This window comes from Daktulosphaira vitifoliae, unplaced genomic scaffold (assembly GCF_025091365.1).
Source record: "Daktulosphaira vitifoliae isolate Bord-2020 unplaced genomic scaffold, ASM2509136v1 Scaffold_3, whole genome shotgun sequence".
In the NCBI taxonomy this organism is placed as follows: Eukaryota; Metazoa; Arthropoda; class Insecta; order Hemiptera; family Phylloxeridae; genus Daktulosphaira; species Daktulosphaira vitifoliae.
The window spans coordinates 6,595,797-6,619,795 of NW_026099574.1; the positions used below are offsets into that span (position 1 = coordinate 6,595,797).

The window sequence follows — 23,999 nt, forward strand, 5'->3', positions numbered from 1 at the left end:
GTATTTTATTTAATTATATAGTAATAATTTATAATTTAATAGTAATCATTTCAAAAGAAATATTAATACTACATATTTAATACTTCTAAATTAAAGATCCATTAATTAGGAATAATGAAAGAAATAGGAATTCACTTTTCTTTTAGTATAATTCATTAATTTCTTAAAATTGAACACTTATCTACCGATTTGTATGAAAGCGATTCTTATGATGATAATCATCATCTTTTAAAAGCAATGCCTTGTCGTTGAAGCCACTCTTATTTGTTTGACGCCAAATCAGTTAAACAAAAAGCGCACAGTTCATGAGTTCCTGGATATTTTCAAAATATTGTTTTCTTGAGCGTCCTTTGGGTTTTTTCTCAATTATTTTTCTTTCAGAGATGTTGATTATAATGTCATTTTTCCGGATGATGTTTCCAATTAACTTTATTTTTCTTGATTCAATCACCTTCATCAGCTGTCTGTCATCTTGTAATTCTTCTAACAATTGCTTATTTCTTTTCTTGTCTATCCATTTTGTCTTTGTTATTTTTCTCCATATCCATAACTCTAATGCTTCTAGTTGTGCTTCTGTCTGTCTTGTCAATTATCCATGTTTCACTATCATATGTAAGCACACTCCAGACAAATGTTTTAACAAATCTTTTACGCCTTCCAATGATCAGATTTTTATTGGTGAGAAGCTGATTCTTGTTTTGGAATACTTACTTTGCCAATACTATTCTTCTTCTGATGTCTGGAGTCGATTTGTTATATGAAGCTATGATACTTCCAAGGCTGCAGAATTATCGGACTTGTTGTAATCATGTATTAATTATTTGTATATTAAGGTTTAGATCCAAGTGCATTTTACTTATAAGCATTGTTTTGGTTTTCATGAATTTATTTTCATTTTAAATTTATCAAGTGCATTTGATAGAATTTTTGGGATATTATTAATGTAGTGTTCAGACTCTGCTAAGATAACAATATCATCCGCAAAGCAAATACACCGTATATGTTCACCATTTATTTTTACTCCATTGATCTTGGTTTTCATTATATCTATGCTCATTTCAATAAAAATATTAAATAGATAGAGCGACAAGGGGCATCCTTTTCATCCTCTACTTATTCTTGCTTCTTTTACCGATCCATTTACATTTAATTCTGTTGTTGATCTTTATATAAATTATAGATGAGCAGTCTACCTTTCCAATAAATTTCTTTTTCTCTTGATATCTTGAAAAAAATTTTCCAATTCAATTTATCGAAAACTTTCTCTAGATCTATGAATTTTGCTATAGTATTTCTATTCAGTGTAATTCTTCTCTCGAGGATCTGTCTCAGTGCTAACATCGCTTCTCTTGTTCTTCGCCATTTCCTAAATCCAAACTGATCTTCCGAAATATTTTAAACTATGTTCTCATTCAATCTGTTCTTAATAATGTTTAAAAGTATTGTTAAAGTTTTTTTTTTTGAACCCAACCAATTATTATGATATTGCTTTTAATCACTGTCAGATGTCCTTTACGCTTGTACCAATTATACCAAGACCTAACTGTGTTACCGCTATTTCTTGTCACCTAGGGGTAAGAAATGTCGGACTCCAACCAATTATAAATGTTTCTTGATTAAAAATAAATACACAAGAACAATAAGTGGATTTAATAAAAACAAAAACGATTAAATTGAATAAACATATACAATAATAAAAATAAAACTCATCATGAAATTAAAAAAGCTATATATTTATATATTTATTTTTGAGAATATATTAAAGAGAACAGATATAAAATGTTACACTAAAAATATTTCTACAATATACTTAAAAAATATTTTTTAAATATTTACTTATAAATGTTATGGCAATATATTAATGAGAATAAATATAGAATATTTAACTCAAAATATTTATGCAATATATTTTTAATATAATATTTAAATGTATTATTGGCCAACTTAAGAGAGGCAAGCCATCCTTTTGCTTCCCATTAGTTACAAACCTTAATAGTATTTAGTTGTATAATACTTATGTATTATATATATTTATTCCTAAATACTTAATAAATAAATAACAGTTTAATTAATATCAATTTTAATTAACCTAATTCAATTAAGATAGTCAAGTCAGGGACAATAAAAAACTCTTCAAATTTTTTTAGTCTTTTCGCGATTTTATCTCATTATTGTGCTGTAGAACTAAAAACCCTAAAAAGTTTTTTTTATTATAGTTAGAATTTTTAACTTAGTATCAAAAATTTCAAATAAAAAATATCACTTTTTTAAAAGATACAACTCCTTTTTTTCTATAATATAGTTTTATTTAGAATATTCTTTGAGTATGAGATGGATGTGTTTTCATCACTAATAATTATTAAATGGTTTGTTTATTTATTAAACTACCTGAATAAAAGTATAAAAAAATGAGAACGATCAAATCAATAGCTTATTATTAATAAAAGAAAGTAAATTATAGTGTACTGCAATTGTAATACTAAAGTATTATTTATATTATTATTGTTGTTGTTTTAAACTATGTCAAAAATAAGTATTGGTTTTACTACGATGTGTTATTTTTTTTTTTTTTTTTTGTCTTACCACTTTTTCCCAGAAATCACCAAACCATTTTCTTTCAATGATACGTCAAAAGATCACAAATCGTATCTAGTCGAAGACATAACCCTCAAAAATTGAAAAAATTTCCCTCGTTCCTCGTAAATTACAAATTTAAAAATCGCTAATTTTCATAATTTTTTACTTAAAACTGTCATAACCGTTTCAAAAATGACCAAATTAATATGACTTTTTATTTATAAATGCATATGTTTTTTTGCATGATGATCATTCATTTGATATATTTTTTGATAAATCTGACCCTTTACCTGCCCACAGAGGATGATTCAAAATGACATCTTTTTCACAAAAAAATTTAAAGATTTGCATTGAAGCGTTTTTTTTTATAGTAATTTTAATCACTGTCATATATCATTATATTTGACCTAATTTTGCCACGTCACCACTGAGTTGGGTTTTTTTTACATATTTTAACGGTTCGGTATTCAATTTGAAATAAAACTTTTTGAATTAACATATTATAGATATAGGCAAAAGGGATGTGTAGTTTAAGTGTTTTTTATCTCTGTGCTTTGGCAAAATAGAGCGTAACAAACGTTATTATTGTCTTCTTTGTGAGTAGGTAAGTGTTAAATTTAGGAAAATAAATGTATATAGAAAGAATCACTCTTAGGAATGATTTTTTTTTTAATGCTTGTGCTAGAGTGTTAAATTTTGAGGAAAGTGTTTGCAACTAATTACAATTTATGTATGTTTAGTTGTAGCAATGAACAAAAATTGTCTAACAGAAATAAGAGTGGTGTAAAACTGAAAAAAATTTCTTTAAGAATTTATAAAAACTTATCATAGTGAAATTAATACCAACTCAAGCTTTGCGTCGAAACTAAAAATTTAATTTAGGATATAATAACCCAACCTAATTTAGGTATTAATTTTAAGATCTCGATTTCATTAAATTTAAAAAGAATGTATTTATCAATAATTATTTTTAAATAATTAAAAAATTAAAACATATAATCTAACATTTAAAATAATGCTAATTATTATTACACACTTCGACTAGAATGTGCAAATAATATATTAACTTTTAATAAGTTTAATAGGCTATATTTAATATGAAAATATTTAATTAAAATTATGTTATTAAAACTTATTTTATCTAACCTCGTATTTACTATGTTTTAAGTATTTTAGTCTTACTTGTTCAAATGTTATCTGTTTTAATTTTCCAGAAGGAATTTTAATCAACAGACTAATTTTCAAACAATTAATTTCTTACGAAATATTTTTAAAATTTTATTATTATTTAATTAAAAAAACAATATACTGAACTATTGAAGCTGAAACGTACTTAAGTAAATAAATTATTAAACGTAAATAAATGTTCGTTATATATATATATACCTAGACATTCAAGAACTCTCAAAATCCGATTAGAAGGACCACTTTGAGTAAACTAAAGTGTGCGCTGAGAATAATCAAAACCGGTACGAGGCGGCCGCTTGTTGTCTGCGACGGTGGCGCTCTGCACGGCATGGCATTCACAGCGCAGTTGCGAGTTCTTATTTGCATTGCCCACAGCCGGTTCGTTTGTTCCATGAGCAAAGCGACTACGCGTGTGAGCGTAGGGACTGATAACCGGCGGTGTCGAGCGAGGAATGCGGTGTGTTAAGAATGCAACCGATTCAAGAAGATCAACAGGTGAATGCGCGTGCGTATGTCTATCGTCGTAAATCGTATTTCGTGGCCGCCACCGCTGCGGCAGTTCGTTCTCGTTGTACTCCGCTGCTGTTGGCGCGTACCGTCACGTAATCGTCACTATTTAAATATTTTAACGACACTCAACTAAAGTACGAATTTTGAGGGAAAAAAATCGATTATCGGGTACTATTTCACGTTAGTGTTTTGGAGGTTGCTCGAGCGTTTATTCAGTTCAGTGTTACCCTTACAGTTCTTAGTTGAACCTGTTCGCCAGTTTGTAATTTTTATATGAACCGAAGTGATCGACTTCAGTGATTGCGCGTGTGTGCCGATCATTTGTGATGTGCCTCCTCCTCAGGGAGTTTTCTTTGAAGTGGATGATCTCCGTCAACAGCGATTTATCTGCACATGCTATTTTGGATTACTCGAACTAAAACGAACGTCAGCCAATGATAGACACTTAATGGCCGTGATTCGAAGAGACGAAAGTGCTCCTTACTTTTGTTATTGGTACGTAAAGTATTTTTAAGTACACATAAAACAGATGACGTTAACCAGAAAGGTAAACGTTAGCTAGAATTTTTTCATCTTTTTTTTTTTTTTTGAGTGAAAGGGATTTGATACGATTTCATCTTTATCTTTGAGTAAACTGGTCAAAGTAATTGTCGTCAAAAGTGACATAAATAAGCCATAAGATAACTTTAAGTGATAATGTTTTGTGAGATTTGACGTAAAGAATTCGGCTTATCTAGAGCTTTTCAATTTTTTTTTTCGTAACACCAGTTAGTTTGAAAGTTAATGGGAACGCCAATATGAATGTTTGGGCGTCGTCAAATATAAGAAAAACGAAAACATTTGTATGCAAAAAATAAACCTAGCACATCCAATTATCTTTGATGGACCATATTCAAAAACTCTCACCGTACACTGTTACAATGAATGACATAGAGTACCATTGTAATGCCCTTAAACAAGATAATTTTCGGTCGTATATATTGCAAAACATCATATGACAGTTTTTATACTGAATCAGATGTTTACTTAGGGATGTTAGTAGAGTTACGGTACACTGTTAACTTACCGGTGATAATTTTTGTAAAAACAGTAAACCTTTTCAATGTCAAACAAACAATTAACAGGAAATATGGTTCGAATGTTTTGATATTCCCATCATGTAGACGCCGGTAATTACAATCAAATTTACATATTCAGAAACCATAAGTAGATACTGTATGTATTATTATATTGACATCTCAGGCTAAAAAATTTTAACCGTGTAAAATTGCATAGAAATTTCATATATTAGCTACAAATATAATACAAATTTTTACCATTGACTAAAAAAATCAACTTTAGTATAAAATTATATAAAGAAACCTCAGTGTGTTTCTCTGTAAAATTGAATGGCGATGTCATTGGTTAGTACCATTAGTTATTTTCACTTTTTTTGACACTGTTATATTATTGCTTTATTGAACTCTAACCCATAATGGGTTGGACAGAAGGGGTAGAATTCCTAACACGAAGGAATTCCAATTTTTATGAAATAATAAGGTTAGGTAATGTTTACAAACAGCATAATATTTTTTTAATTCCATTGTTTGCAAACGGTGTGTTCATTAATAACAATGCCATTTTGTTAACTATTGTTCCTAAAATAAAATACTATCTATGTCATAATTATTTTCATTAATATCGTATAATTTTTCACGGCCGACACCAAGTAGTTGGCATTAAGGCAAGGAAGAAGAAGAAGTCATATAATTTTTCATCATTGTGAAATACTAAATTGATAAAAATAATAACATTTTTGCTAATATATGATACAACTAATAATAAAATCTATTATGAAATGTAACCTTTAATATTGTAATAACAACGGTTTTTAAGCTAAGTGAATTAAGTGTATTGTTTAATTTTATATATACACACTAAAACAAACCAATTGACGTATTTAGCTATAACAATACGTAGATAAACTAAATAAGATCGTCAGATAAAAATGTTAAAATGTAAAATATTAAAAAAATATGTATTTTACTTCTAAACTATGATAAGTAAAATTCATAATAATACCAACATCTTTATTCAAAAAATCATATTTCTTGAGTATATATAATTTTATATAATTGTATATACAAATAAATAATAATAACATTGAAATTATTTTGAATCTAATCTTAGGAATTAAACGTTTCTAAATCATAAACAATTATAATTTTGTTAAACATTTCACACAAATTTTAGACGCAAAACCCTTTGGTAAATTTTGCAATAAGCCATAATCATATTGTGGTACATTTATGTTTTAGAAACTGCAATATTCATAATCAAGGGTACAATAATATCAAGGGTAAACAATATATACACTTATACATGGTCATTAAACAATAAATACTAATCAAATAATTTTTTTGGAACAGTAATTTATTATTTACATGCGGGTATTATTAATATTTAGAAATACTTGTACGATATAGTTTGTAGTCTTCTAATGAATTAAACGTAATAGCCATAACGAAGCTCAAGTAATGCATCACTAAAGAAGACTTATATATATTAAACATGTAATTTGATTACAGTGCAAAATGCTACCAATGCCGGTTATTAACCGCGTCCGTTAAAGACACTTAAAACGTTGTTGTTTTTGTCATATTAAGAAATATTATTTAAACTCTTATGTCATTACAATCTTTAAATAAGATGCTAAATGACTAATAGGCCTAGACAGTAAAACATATTTGGTGACTAACATTTGTAATGCCAAATGTACTTACTCTTTTGTGTTATGAATAACATATTGGTGTTGGATATTTGACCAGTCTCTTTTATGATAAACATTAAATGTTTTAGTGGTAAGTATAATTTACCATTTCTTAAATCAAATTAGATTAAATTGAAAAGCATCATTTTTCTATTTTGAATTTGGTGATTAAAATTTCTGACTAAGAAATATCCTTGTAATTACTGTGGTTTAATTGTTAATTTTTATAAACGGAAGTCTTGAAAAATGAAGGAAAGCATTTGTCTTTGGTTACTTTAATAGTACAGATGTTGGAGAATAACAACTTTCAAAAGTGTAATCGTACTTAATACTTGAGTTAAATAAAGTTACATTTGTAAAGGCATTTTGAATGTCTCATTAACGGAATTCCGGCCCTGAGAATAGGATTGTATTAGACAGTTATAAACTGACTTTATAACTCTAATAAAAACTATCAGACTTTGTATTAAACTGAGAATACATAATAAGTATTTATTCTTGATTTAGACAAATTACATTTCTAGCAAAGTAGTCTTGTATTTATTATCATAGCACAAAGTTATACTTTTTACTACTTAAAAAAGTGATAATATGTTCTCTCAAGCATCTAATCTAAATATACTTTTATTATCTTGTACATAATTTATAAAAATGTGCAACAGCACATTAATATAAGTCGTTTCATTAATTTTTTAATTTTGCTTTTTTGTAAAATTAAAACGTATATCATTGTAAATAATTAGTTCTCATAATTGATATCTTTTTAATTTAAATTTGTTCATTCTATCAAATTTGTTTATTGATTAAAGTCAGTTAATGTCTAAAAGTTTAACAAATGTTTTTTTTAGAATTATACTTTATATAAGTTTTACGATTCTAATATAAAATCTTTTAATTGTAAATTTTAAATACAACTACAATACATTATTGACATTTTTATTGTTGAAATTTATATGTTACAACTCATACCATATTTATATTAATCTATTTAAAAAAGTTACTGTGGTATTAAAAACAACGATCAATTTCAATAAATCGAAAACTATCACTCAACACATGATTTATATTTGATTTTCTTACAAAAAATAAATGGAAGATTCAATTTTGCAGTTTAATTGTCAGAACTATACCTTCTCAACGGATATAAATATAAATCGACTATACTAATTGTCTTCTTCAAATTCATGTTTTAAAAAAAATATTAAATATATTGTTTGAAAATTTAATCAACAATTTATTTTGCTTATTGTTTTTATTGTCTAATTGCGTATCAATATTAAAAACGTTAAAAACCTCTTTTGACAATCTAGCAGATTTCAAGCTGTGTGATGCCATTTTTTTTTAATGGAATTTCAAAGTGATATTCAAATATTACAATAAACCAAAATAATCTTCATTATATTCTAGACAGCGGGCATTATTCATTTCGAATGTAAAAAATCACAGCGTAAATTAATCCACGCAATTCAACACACGAAACAATTGGTTTTAATTATTCCACATTAAATCAAAATATTTTCGATGAATCTCTGACTCAATCCATTACCAACACTTGATTTGTTTAAGTCATTACTCGAATTAAAAATTTTTGTTTTCAAATATGTAATGTACTTTATAAATATCACGTTATGTTTTTTTTTTTAAATCAGAGAAAGTTCATTTCTAGATTCTTCGTTCAACCTCATATACTAGAAAAGCGCCGGCACACGATTGACTATATTGAACCGCGCTTCAACTGTCTCCACTTTCAGATTTAAATTACCATCTTTAGCGGAATAAAGGATTTCACAGTCTGCAAAAAGGTTTGTTTATTTAGGTGTTTATAAAATACTGAATAATAAACGAAAAAAATCTCATCTATATTTTAATTACATATTTTTTATAAATAAACTCATAATATTTTATACTCTTGTTTATTATTAAGTAAACAGTTTATTTTCTGTGGCAAAAAAATGAATATTTCCATATCGCGGGAATGCACAAAGTCATCGTTTATGAATATTAATAAGTGACACGTGGACGTGAAAAGATAAAAATATAAAAAAATTTTTCCCTAAAGCTTTTACATATTAATTATTATTGCTTTCCAAGTCTAGGTTAATCTTTATATGAACTGTTTAACTAAATGATTATACAATACTTAGGTGTATTTCAAAATGTTTCAGGGATTGATAAACTCTGTTATTACCACATTGTTGTAAATGATTAAAGGACACATTTTTTTAATAATTTAAATTATGGTTTTATAAAATTACATTAATTTCATTCCAATAGATTATAATGGACAAATTTAATTTAATATATGTTCAATGTAACGGATACATTTTTTCGTTTTATAAAGAAATTGAATTGACATACTTGAATATATTGTCTGTATATTATGAAATGGGTATCAATTTAAGGACATTATAATAAAATTATGCACATAAATAACTAGCGTTCTGTTAAATTTAACGCAAAATAGATATCATTAGGTCCTTTAATTGGCAACTATGCACAATTATCAAAACTACATAACTATCAATTTAGTATTTACATACATTTAAATATCTAAATTTTACTAATTATCAAGTTTTACTGGTTCTTCTTGGTTAAACTATTAAAAATATTGTCACCCTGATTTGATTACGACAAAAACTTGACTTTTTTGAAAAAAATACAATAGCAATAACACTTAACTTAATAATTTTAAAATTAAAAACTTTTGAGTTACTTAATTCTTACTATTAAATCAGGTATAAAATAATTTAGCTTAATTAATTTTATAGTAAATTATAAAAAAACATTTCAAAAAACATTCAAAATTAAACCTCTTCTTTTACTTAAATTTTTTTTCAAATAATATATTTAATAAAATTGAGGTATAACTAATAATTGCAGGATCAATAACTAGATTTGAATAACTCCTATTAGTGTAGTATTTCATTTCGCATATTAAATTATAATCTGATATGAAGATGTCAAGTCTTCTACAACAATAATACTATTTTTATCAGTGAACGATACAGTATGTTTAACGAGTGTCTTTTTACCAATGAATTGTTTTGTGTCGCCTCTGATTTAAAAATATTTTCAATTTATCTTTTACCAGTACATGTAAGATTATATTTATTATAAACGTGTGTATAGTCATGAAAAATGATAGTTCTTTATTTTACTCTCCTTAGTCCATCAGTTAAAATTTTTAAAAAGTAAAAAAAAAAAAAGAAATTTATTCAATAATATTCTATTCAAGTTTTAAAAATTTAATTACCTACCTTCTCTTATATATTTTCTCCGTGTCATTATAAAATCTACACGAAAAAACAATGACATTGAACACAAATAATTATTAAAGTGATTTGTCATTGTGAAATTAATTTACCTAATAAATTCTCACAGTTACATGTATATACGGAGGAATTCTTTTATCAATCACCACTTAATTATTAAAAAAATAAAATCTATATTGAATATTTTTTTAAATTATATTTTTTTTTGAAATACTAGTTCAAAAAAAAAACCTATATTTTCTTAATTAAATTATTATCTGATAAATAAGATAGTAAAATATGTGTGTTTTCATTTGAAAAATTAAAGTTTACACACATATAATTTATAAGGTATGAACAAGAAAAATACTTCATGACTAATGATTTAAGAAAAGCATGTAACTAAAAGAAACCCCCCCAAAAATATTGAATATATTTTTATTTTTGGACTAATTAACTGGTCAATTATAAAGAAATAACCCAGTATATCTATGTAATTGGAATCGTTAGTGAAGCATTATACTTTATAAAGACCTACTTGAGATGGCTTTATATGATAGCTGTATAATTAAAACTAGAGATAACTTATCTAAATAATTCAGTAAAAACATCTTAAGGTAATAGTTTTTAATATAAGTGATAAGGTAGTATTAAATTAAAAGGATTATTATTTATTTGACATCTCAATTAAACTCAAATGTTATTCAACTAAAACTCTAAACGTTTATTTTTCTTATAAATGGCGATATTATTAAGAGTCATTTTTAAACAACGACTTAATTTGTCAATGTATAAAGTAAAGTCTATTTCGGCTCAAATGACAACATAAAATAAAAATCACAATATTTAAAATAATCTTTTCACAATGTATCAGTCAATGTTATATACTGTGGCTGTAATATTTTTATATTATAAAACAACTCTATTAAATTTTATGTTTGAATTCTTTAATATACACTAAGTAGAATTTATAAATATCGTATCATTTTTTGGATTTTTCATACATATTTAATCCACAATACTGAACTGTAGTTATTGTAAAATAGAAAATATTTTATATATACGTATGCCGTTATGGTGTGTTGATTTTAAATCATCAATTCGGTACACTTCATTTAGAACCGGCGTTAATCGTATAAGGTTTCCTTTTGTAAAATAATGCTTTCAATCGAGCATATATATTTAAATATTACACTGCAATAAATTATAAGTCGCTAACAAACTACTACAACTATAAAAATCATGAAAATTATTATGTTAAATTGAAACATAAGTAAATTGTACAAACTGCGTAATTAATGCCTAAAAATAGTCTGAAAATATTTTATAATAGTCTTTAAAAATATATTAGTTATTTTATAGTGGACATTTTTTAAATTAATATTTTGTTTATTAAACTTGTTTTTATTATAACACTTGAATTAAGTCATTGAAATATTTTATTTAAACCCTAGTAATATTAAATACAATTAATTGTTTTTTCATCTGATAAGTTTTATTCATTAAATACTTCAATATTATAAATTAATTAATTAGTAAAACAAAAATTATTTCATAGAGTATAGTCACCACCTATGAACAGCACCCCCAGCTATTTCTACTTTATTTTTTAAATATTATTAAATAATAGCGCCATAGATGCACAAAGTACTTAAAATATTGATATATAATGTTAAGCTTCCTAAATAGATTATAATACTATCAGTGTTTTGTCAACGTTTTAAAAATAAAATCATTTATTGTAATTGAAACACGTGAACTATAAATTTTAACCAATTTCCTTATAAGATAGCTAACCATATTGAAAATTAATTTTATTTTTGTTATCTTTTTTTAAATAATTCAATAGCGATAATAAAATCTTCAGGTTACTTAGTTTATTATAATTATTTTAACATATATGGATTAAAATTAACACATTTTTTTAATGAATTACTTCTGCATTATAGAATTACATTAAGAAAACTTTATTTAGATATAAATCCATTTATGGCCAACCATTGACCATAAAAAAAAGTTTTTTTCTAATGATCATATTATTTATTTATTAGTTATATCTATCAAAAAAACTTTTTATTGCTTAGTTTATTATGGAACCTATATCCCATGATTACAATTTTAATATTTAAAAGTGAAATTACTAAACAAGTATAAGTTAAATGAATACCCATGCACTATTATACATGTTTTTGATAATAAGTGTTAACAAATCAAAAGCTAAAAATATTTTTAAAATTCGACGAATTACAGTATATGGTAAATTTTCTGAACTTAGTTGTACAAATGAGCGTTGAATGGTAAAAAATAATAATTGCTTGATGAATGGCTTTGTCTTTCTCAAAATGAGCTTAATTATCAATCATAATGGGTTAATTACATCCATAAAAAAAACTTTGTAAATTAACTTATAATTAAAACGCCTTTCAAAACTATAAGATCTTATAAACATGTGAAATATGTAAATTGTACAAGAGGTTTGATTACAAAAAGAATAAGGAATGTTTTGGTAAGATACGTGGCATGTTGGGTGAATATATTTATTTGTTAAATGAGTCGATTAAAATTTTCAACTTAGATTAGACATCTTATAGTTAAACTTTAAACACATGATACTATTTTTTATCTTTTTAAAATGATAAATTACTGATTATTGTTATAATAAATTAATTTATAATTAAAATTAAAGAAAATATTATGTGAAAAATCTGCTCAATTTTATGCATTTTTTATTTACGAACATAAATAAATAATTATATGACCGTAAATGGTATTTTCTGAATTGAGTAAGAGAAAATCATAAATATTTTCTTTTAAATGTATTTTCTTAATTAAAATAAAAAATAAAGAGTTAAAATACTTATATGTTTATAAAAATGTAATTTACTTTCTATAAACTTAATTTAAAAATTAGCTATTCATAGGTAAATTAATACAAAATAAAACATGTAAAAAAAAATTTTTTATGAGCCTTAGAGAGTGACTCTATCTCCAACCCAACCCTATCTCGAAATGTTAATTATATTATCATTTATAATTATCAGTAAATTGAAAAATATATTTGTTTATTGTTCTTAGTAATTTATATTCATTACTGCAAATTATTATTCTACTCTTTACTTAGCGAGTTTCATTACGCGGGTGTTTGAATGGAATACTTTTTAATATTCTCTAAGGCAACATTAATATTTACAATTTCTTAATGAAAACCATGAAATAATATAACTTCATAAATTTGTATTTGACCCGGTTCCTATATAATTGAAAACTATCATACCTAGACATTCAATAAAGGCCACTTGGCCAAGATTTCATTTGACTCAAACAGGTTTTCTTTCAGTCTACTGAAATCTATACATATATATATATAGAAAAAAATAGTTTTTGTACTTAATATTTTCTTTTTAGAAGTATACTTCAACTCTAATTATTCATGTCTGCCTTACTAAATGCCTAATAGTGTTGAACAAGATAGAAAGTATGAAAATTATATACATAAAATATTGTAAGTGTCATTTGTAAAAATTAATAAATTTACTTCAAAAATAAATCATTCGCTTTATAGTTTTCAAAACAACATTACTCATAACTTATTTTATTTCATTTATTAATATTTTTACAACTCTTAATTTAATTTTATATCTGAATAATAATTAAAAAATAAAATCATGTCTTACTATTAAGATTATATTTGTATAAATTAGACAAAATTCTCCCTTTGAAAAAATTAGGTAAATCATTGTTATCTGAAAACAACAGAGATGCTACAAAAATGACCTTTAAAAATTAGCTTAACTAAAATGACAGGTACTCGAAAATAATAATATTGTGTGTGTTTTACTTTAAATTTTACATTAGAAATCTGTCATAGTAATGGTTTTATACAGGGAAAACCATAAATAGTACAATATATGTTTAAAACTCTTCAGACCACAAGTCTAAGATGAATTCTTTTAAAATATTTAACAGACTTAATACGTTTAAACATTTTGCAACCTCTTATGAATAATAATTTACCATAAAATGAAACTTTGATATTAATACAATATTGACATGTTATATTTTCAGTGGAATGAACTTGAAAGTGTCTTGTATATATAAATCGACATTTATATATACAAGACATTTACAGATTCTAGAAAAACAACTTATTAATCAATTAATTTAAGTTATGATTAACAATTGTAAAAATTATTTACAAAAATTTGAAGATTTCAATGATGTAGATTTTAATTCTTTATTAATTGATTTAAAAGTAACTATATTCGTCTGAATAATCCTTTTATATACATTTGCCGTATAAAACAAATTCTTAACATTGAGTAATTAGTAATTTACTCAAACAACAACATTTTATCATTGAAAAGTTTTACGTAACGCAATGAAGAAAACAGATTAAATGGATTAGTTGATAGTTTTGTTTGTTGTCCATCTATTTGATTACGACGTCAGTACTATGCAACAATCTATTTTGTTAATTAAACATCATTTCGTGGAAAGCACTAACTTAACCTAAGCGTTTTAAAATCTTGGGTCCATTTAAATTAGAGAATAATAATTGAAGTTTTTTTATATTTTTTCGATCAATGTATAGAAAAACTGAAGGAATAAATTTTAATTGTCAGTAAAAAATAAAAACGTTAATCATATAATGTTGTTCATTAAGAATGAATTATATTTTGTATAATTAGTATAATGGTATAGATTTGGAATTCATTTCTAACAGATTATATGCTTAATAATTAGAAAAATACTCGTCTTATTAATTCGTTTTGAGACATTCATTGCATATGTATTAACATAGTCACGTGGCAATTATTTTACGCGAACGGTGGGCCCGAGTTGTAAGCATGAAAATAATAGTTACATAGTAAATGTTGTGAGTGAAAGTCAGGCCACGTCGGAAAAAGCTTTAAATTTTTATTTTCGATCCCGACCCGAAATAAAATAGATACCTCCTCATTATCCATTCGGTTACCTTAGCCGTGTATTATATACACACTTGCGGGTTGACGTCAATGGGCAGTGCAGTTTTGCGATTGCCCGTTGCCCAGACTAGACGAGCAAATAATATACTATTTGCGGAACCCTCAGGTCACGGATGAGCATTCTGATCGGAAGCGGAGGAGGAGAAGGCGATCCAAAAGGACGTGCACATCATCATAAACCTACACGCGTTTACCGTAACGTTATTCGGCCCCCGGTGAGATTCATTCGCGTCACTATTGTATTGGATGTTTGGCAACGTATTTTGAGAACCAATAATAACACTTAGGAATCGTGCCGTCTTAGCGCAACAACAATATCGTGATAGAATAAAATACATACACGTATGAATTTAATTTCCGGACGGTCCGACCATGTGAGTGTATCGAACGATAGTCTTCGGTGGAATGCAGATGTGTGTACTTGGCCAGCTCCTGTAGCAAAGAAATCTCTGGAGCGCGCGCAAAGTATCTAATTAGTCGGTTAGATGTCTGACCTTGAACAACACTATCTTACCAAGGTAGCCGTTGATACATTTTACTTTTCACATGGACACTTTTTTACTTATAAACATTTAGAAAAATGAAAAATTCTTCAAACATTTTTAACTACAAAGCTCGGACGCTTTTGTCTCTTAGGCTATTCAATCTTTTCGACACCCATAGTTGTCGCCTCATCGGTCGCTAATCGTACAATGGGTTATTCACGAGCTCGGGCAAACATGCCCGCGGTATAAAAATATCAAGGACGTTGAGTTTTGATATAATTATGACGTCTATAGTAGTGCGGCTTACAAGTTATATTATATACAGCGCACATTGCCCCGACGTTGCCGCTATACCATTCGAGCGACCCCGACCTTGATAAAAAAATAAATAATAATAGACTTTTGCTACCCTAACGAACCTTGGTCTCAAATATCTATCTCACACGTCGAATGGTTTTGAAATATTTGATATTTTAAGTTAAAATAAATACTGTTCGTTATGAAAATAGCATAAGCACTCGAACATTAAAAAAACATTCTACTAACATAATATTTACATCACAAACGAAAGATTTTATAATTTGCCATTGCACTCAAACTATGATAACTACGTTTACGATATATAACATTACGTTACATATATAAGGCTATTTATCTCCCTTATACTTCCACCCCTCTTAGACTGCCACTGAACTACGGTTAAATAGCACTTCTAGTACTTATGTGTGACGAAAATGATCCTAACCCGGAAATTATTATTAATAGTTAATGACCGTTTATTTAATTTTCAATTTCGCAACAATTTCATCTAACGTTTTTGTTTGCTTTTGGATAACTCATAGAAAATACAAAGTCCGTAAAGTATCTCCATACTTTTGTTACGCATAATTTGAGTCGGAATACAATTTTTTTAACGTTTCGTTTCGACGTTACGAACAAAGAAAATGTTAAAAACCAAAAGAGGATATTATGAATTTATAGAACAACAACTGCGAATGGGTAATTTTTAAAAAAAGAACTGTATTATAGTCGAAATTAAAACTATTGTGTTTGTGTGCACAGTAGGCGACTGAATAATAATAAGTGTTTCAACATTCGTGCACCAAATACTTAAATGATTGGCGAAAACTAAATACATTTATACTCGTCATTTAAATAAATTAAACACAACACATTACTATTTATGGCACTTTTTTTTTTAAATTGCACTGCAAAAGAGAATTTGGATTAGTTTCAATTAGAATTTTAATAAACTGGTTGTATCAAATGACAGTATTGACAATTTCAATGCAGGTATGTAAAACCTTTAAAAGGCATTAATCTAGTAAATTAACAATATAAAATAAATCAATAAATTATGATGGCTTAAAAATTCGACCGACGACGAATCAATTGAGTTAACGTTAGTTTCACACCATAAGCTACTAAAGAATTAAAAAAAAGAAACATGTTTTTCGTATAATTCATTAAATATACATTCATGTTACATTATGTTTACTTATACAGTTTTAAAATTAGCATGTAAAAAACAGTAATACAATGTGCGCAAATTGCATTTTTTTATTTCTTTTACATGTTTGTACTGTGTAATATGAAGTCGGTGAAAAATATTTTATAAATCTTAATATTTTAAATGTTCACATTTAAAAATAAATTTAAAACGCATTAGATTCGCTTATTGGTTGTATTTCGACGAATTAATCAATTCAATAAAGTTATTTACTTTATTGGAAAATGTAAACATGAAATCGATGTTTGTATAATATTAATTAGATTTTCATAAAAAAAACATAAATATAAAAATATTAGATTGTACTCTTACTAATAATTCTTGTCGTTTTCTTAATAATTTCATCATGTTATTGCAGAATTTTTTAAGTACATAATTTTAAACGCATAAACATTATATTTTACCCTTCAGTTTGTTGTAAATATTAAACATAATTATTGGCGATTTGTGGCAGTCATTAGTCATAAGGAATACTTAAATTTCCATTTCAAGTCGTGCCCGAGTTATTGTGTATAGATTTTATTATGGTCTATAGTTAAAGAAAAGGTATTATTCGAATAACCTCATAGACTGAAACGACATATAAATCACAACATATTTCACAATTTGTAAAATAAATGTCTGCGTTTAAACAATGATTTATGCTGCGTTTTAAATACATTTTCTTGGCTTCAGATTTATCATAAGCCTATAGTCATAATAAAACAAATTAAGTTTAAGTACAATCAAAATTTTCGCTGACTTTTCCAAAAATCAAATTATAGTTCATTTACTTTATAAAATATGTACTATAATGTACTAATAAATAATGTCTTCGTAAAATTTAAAAAAATTCCAGTTTCAAGAGATACTTTTGTCCTCGTTGCATATAATTCATTATACAATTCAAAATTTTGAATTCATATTTATTCAAATCATTCTAATGTTCGTAGCGGACACAATACTTATCCAAATCTTGTAATCGCGTCATTATATTTTTTTGAAAATCTTCTATAAACATAATTTGAAGAAATAACTCATTTTTTATAAATATCTCTGAATATAGTACAAAATAAATAGTAATACTTTTTGACAAATATTAAGTTGAGCTTAAGTTATTTAGTCTGTCAGATAGGTGACTCATCTAGTATATTATAATACTTCAAACAACAAGCTGCTAATATTGTACTATTAGAGTGTTTTTTATGATTTATGTTTTATTGAGCTTTATCATTAGTTTCGCAGAGAAATGTGAAATTTCACTTCACTTCTACTGAAAACTCATCGAGTATACACCTCAAAATTAAATTCCAGTGTGTATACCGGCAAAATGAAATCACGAAAATTATTTATTCAACTAGTACAGTTTACTGTTCGTATTGTTATTCGGACGCTCCATCGATTTCATTTCTATAACATGTTGTAAAATATCATTTAAACAATAAGAATATACAAATGAAACAAGTACGATTATTAAAATCGTTTTACTTTGGAATTTCTTTCACAAAAACAAAATATGTTGAGGTTTATTGTTACACAGATTTTTTGAGTGAACTGTCTTTCAGGATTTATTAAGATAACTAAGTTAAAGGTAATACTTAAACTTGTTTTTAAGTGTAATCGCTTTCAAAAGTAAAAATGAAATCCTATTTTTATTGAATACAAAAATTGTTTTTTTATATAATTTTTTTGAATACTCGTAATAAATGTTTAACATTTGTTACACTTATGATAGTAAATGAATAAAAAAAAAAACTGCGTGTGAAATTATTTCGTATGAGTACATAACTAAATTGAAAATGTTGTTCAACTAGCTGTTTGTACATGAATATTAACTTGATTATTGCAAATTGCTTCAAAATTATTTCATTTATAATAGTTAAATGCGATTGTCAGTGCAGTTTTCGTTAGAAAGTTTCTTTAAACCCACTCAAACTAAAATAACAATAATGCTAGTAATCTTATTTTATCTCTCCATTATTTGTTCGCCTAAACGTATGATAAGCAAAAGTTTATTCAGGACATCTAACAAATATTAAGTAGTAAATTAACCGTTAACGACAAAACACTTACTATACAACAAAATAAGGCGTTCTTAATAGTTATTTAATATAATTACACGTCTATAATGAATACCTTTATAATTCTTTAATGATAAATACGTTTTTAATCAGCTAATTAATATAAAATAATATTTCCTACTGGCTGGGTTAGTAATATACGAATTCAATAATAAAGTACTATTGCGTTTGGTATAACATATATATTAAAATTAGTTTCAGCTAACACAAAATTTCGTTTAATAAATTTAATTGGAGTACGAAAATAATAATAACAAAAAAAAAAACCTGTACTATTTGAGTATGTTGTTACTTTTTTTAAATCGTAAAAATAAGACTATACAAATTCTACTTAAATTATTTATTTGGTTTTCGTTTGAATAAGCAGGGTTGTTAGAAAATATGTAAAAATAAAACAAACCCGTTTAAAAAAATGATTAAACATTTTAAAACGTGCCATAAAATCAATTTTGAAATATTCGGTGACGAACAATAAGTGATCAAAGGTTATTTATTCTAAAATAATACATGCCAATTGTAGTTTTTATTATTTTAGCTGTTAACGAAAAAATATTGTCCAAGCAACGTGATTTTTGCCTCGTGTATGAAAGAGAAAACAATACACTAAAATAATACTAGTGTCCTACCCAAACACGTGTAATTTCGTTCAGTTTGCTAAAAAGCGACGGGCAACAATGTGCGTGTCCTTGTTCCTCGACACAGGCCATGTGTACACCAGATGCGGTGTCGGTTTTTCGGACACAAGAAATGTTTTTAAATAATTTTTATGATCTACTGACTGTTTCGGTGTGGTAACGTGTATGCGTTCGAGTACACGGTACATTTCGGACGGGCATAGAATTATTACACGTACAAAATGTACAAAAGACCGTACGTGATACGCCGCAAATGTTATTGTGTAGGAAGTAAATATTGCATACGGTACTGGAAGAACAATAGTCTTAGTATATATTCCCTCTATACAAGCTTATGATTGTTGGTATTATTATGTGTTTACGACGATTTCACAACTTCTTATTTTTGGTGATAAAACAAAATTGTATTGCAAAAAAGTGTATTTTTATCTTTTCTCAATTTTCATTAGAACAACACGAGTATTATTATTATTATTTTTTTTTTACAATTTTTTTATAAAAATAGTATTTTCATCCAATGACGATAACTAGGATATTTCCCAACGAAATGTTGAACATTTTGAGGTATTGGTTTTTTTACATTGCGACTGTGTTACGCATAGGATTAACGTGTTGAACACCGTGATTGTTGTATACGAATTACGACTGCCGAGTACGTCGACGAGTGTGATTTTTTACCAGAGATAAATCCCGAGAAACGAATAATACATCTCGGAAAATAATTGACTGTTGTTGTTGTCGCTGGTCAAACAAACGGCACAATATTTAAGTAAATTCTAGTTTTTTGCAATGTGTAGGACGTTGATATATGTGCATATAATTTATTACACGTGTGGTCACAACCTGCTACAACACTATATGCTTAGTATTTACTTCTATTATGACAAAAATCCGGTAAACAACAGTATTGTAATACCTTAAACCTCCAAACGATTCATAACTCAAACACTCTCAACGGCACTCTGGAGTACATAATACTTTAAGTCTTTGTATGCTTTGTTGTATTTACACTTAACAAAAACGTTCAATTATACGAATTAATTAGCTATTGATAACTGTTATTTACTTCAGACTGCAAATCATTAACAAGTGTAAGTGAAACTACTGCCGTATCAATTAATTGTAGTTTTGAAAAGTAGTAAAAAAGAATATCGATTTTGCTATTCTATGCCAAACCTTCAAACAATGTGCTGAGTAGCAATTTACTTAGTTAATATACTTAATAAATTCTTACATACGGTATTTAATTTCTCAAATAGCTATTTTAGTAAAAATAAATAAGGTGTGTGGCTCTTTAATAATGTTTTTCTAATTTAAAAACGTTTGTATGTTACATAGTAAATCGATGTTGTAAAACATGCTGCAAACAACCGTTCTAGCTGAATGGTTTTTTACAAAAAAATCGTTTTTTTCTATCACACATTAGTTAGGAACTGTTATTACTTTATGCACAATAAAATATCTTATATAAAACCGAAATTTCCGGCTTCTTTTGTTTTAACCGTACAGCAACAAAAACTCTATGATAGATACAATTTCATCTAAAGATGTTTGCGTTGATAAAGTCAACATGAATTTTAATTGATGAAATTCAACCGAAAGTATTAATACTTATTTTTGGTATCGTCTTGAATTTAATTATTCATTTGATATATCACAAAAACAATAGTGTTATTAGGTTTCTCGTGTAATACACGAAAAGATTCTAAAATAATGAATTCTATATGACATTAAATGATGAACAATGCAATGTCCTACATGGGTAAAATTACTAAAACGTTAAAAATATCTAATTCTATGACATTATAGTAGTTTTGCTTTCTCGTCTCATTATAAAAATACAAGGTAATATATTTTTTATTTGATCAGCACTTACAAAATAATTAAACATATTGTTTCATTACAACGGTAACATTTATATTAATGGTACGATAAATAATTGGTTATAAATTTTGATTTATCATATTTGACAACATAATTGTTGGAATTATCGTACTTTTTTTTTGAACATTGAAAAGCTAACAAAATTTGGAGTCTTTTAATTTTTTTCGCAATCTAAACTCTTGAGCATTAAATATAAGTTTTTCGTTGTCTACTTTTGAAAATCATTATATTACAACATTTGATTATTACATAAGAAAAAAATATCAGTTTAAACTTTATTATAACTTTTATAATGATTAAAAACTTTTAATTACTAAAACAATAAATAATTAATCGAAAAATAATTAAAAACGGATGTTATGAAAGAATACTTCAAAGTTATCGATACTGTTAAGTGTAATTTACACACGTATCTTTAAGTAATTCCAAAATTTACGTACATCTGTACTCGTGTGGATTATATACATCTATTTGATGAATAAATAGCGATAATACATTTAAATTCATTATAATTAATCACAATTATCTGTTTGTAACGAGTTTGACACAAATACGTTTCTATTCTATAGTAAATGTAAATTGTCGTGACCACACTAACGTGACGGATTTCCATTGCATACGAGAATTTTATTTGAAAAATAATTGTGCCATAATCATTGATCCTCATTAAAAAATACAATAGGAACATTATAAAACATCAAAAGTCCTTCGATAATTTAAACCTCGTTAATTTTTTTAACGTGTCCTCGATGGCTGGAAATATTCAATTGATCTAGTTGACAATTTAAATTCATTTCTATGGTTCGTTCTCAGATTTTTAGATTTCGAAATATCTGATTACAATCGAGAAGTATAAAACAATCATCATTCATCTGAAATGATATTTTACTGACAAATAATATTGTTTTTTTTTATTTCAAGAAATAATAAATCACACTCGCAATTTTCAAACACGTGTGGTTATATCACATCGTTAATCTAAAAATAAAAATACGTTTTCGATGGAGCAATCCTTGTTGCTCCTTCAAGTTGCAAATAAGACGACTCAGTGGTTTTTATATCAGTAAGTTTACGGATAAAAAAAGAATAAAACATATCGGAATAACAATATAAACATGACGTTGACAACGACTGCTACGATTGCAATTTCTCGTATCCCTACCAATACCTGTAAATATTGTACCGGGTCACTGACATTATTTTCGCTTGGTATACATACACATGCAACGGCCATAGGTCTAATCAATATTAACCATACGTACACAACAGAATGACATGCATATACTTCGTGCACGTGTATATCAGTGTGTGCTTAGGCGCGTTTTTACGCGTAAATTACTTATGCGACAGCTTAGGCTTGCTAACGAGGTGTTGCTAGAAGAAAGGCATGGTGCTGATACATTTTGGTTACATGTTATTGTTGTGGTCGAGGACCTCTGCATAATGTTACTCGGCAAACGCCGAGTGTCCCCAAAAACCTCCAGATATACCTCAGAACAAGACACTTCTGTGCTGCTATAATGATTATAGCAGATAATAATGAACGCAGACTTCAACGTAATAACTGTAATAATAATTACTACTCCGTGAGCCGGTTGACATGACCAACAGTACCTGCTTAGGTAGATAGATGATATATAGGTATATAGATGAATTACTTCCACGACCGATGTCGTCAAATCATTGTAGAAAACATGCATTCGTGCATTACACTGGTACTCAAAAACTAATTCTTTCTAATTTAATAAGTTAGGAAAAATTACTTTTAAATTTGCATTAATCCAATATGGATTCTGCTGTATATAAATAACTTTAAAACAAATAATCTTTAATAATTAGGCTATTGTTAGTTTGATAGTTTTTCAAATATCTCTTCAATACCTGAAGAGTACTATGAGCATTAACAAATATTTACAATATTTCTACGCATTGTTATCTGAAAAAATAAATCAAAATCAATAGAAATTATATAAGTTTTATACAAAAGGGTGTCCCATCATATTTTGACATCTTTAATAATTTCAATCCAACAAAAATTTTTTAAATTATTTGTACAATTTAGAACTACGTTAAATGCCTGTTTTATTATTTGTCTCTAAAAAGAAAAAAATAAGTTATAGTACTTTTTTTGTTTTCTTAAATCTTAAAATAGCCATTTATTTTAC

The 23,999-nt window shown here is 26.6% G+C and overlaps 1 protein-coding gene across 4 annotated transcripts in view; it reads left to right on the forward strand.

The window, feature by feature from the left end:
- Nucleotides 1-4,184: 4,184 nt before the first annotated feature.
- LOC126902959 (spectrin beta chain, non-erythrocytic 5) overlaps nt 4,185-23,999 on the forward strand; it is a 49,350-nt gene continuing 29,535 nt past the window's right edge. For 2 of the 4 annotated variants that reach the window (XM_050680769.1, XM_050680771.1), the window contains exon 1: nt 4,185-4,770. The gene's annotated coding sequence lies outside the window, so the exon portion shown is untranslated. Of the gene's footprint in view, nt 4,771-16,940; nt 17,039-23,999 lie in introns of those variants that run through there. The other 2 variants (XM_050680772.1, XM_050680770.1) reach the window with 2 other exon arrangements.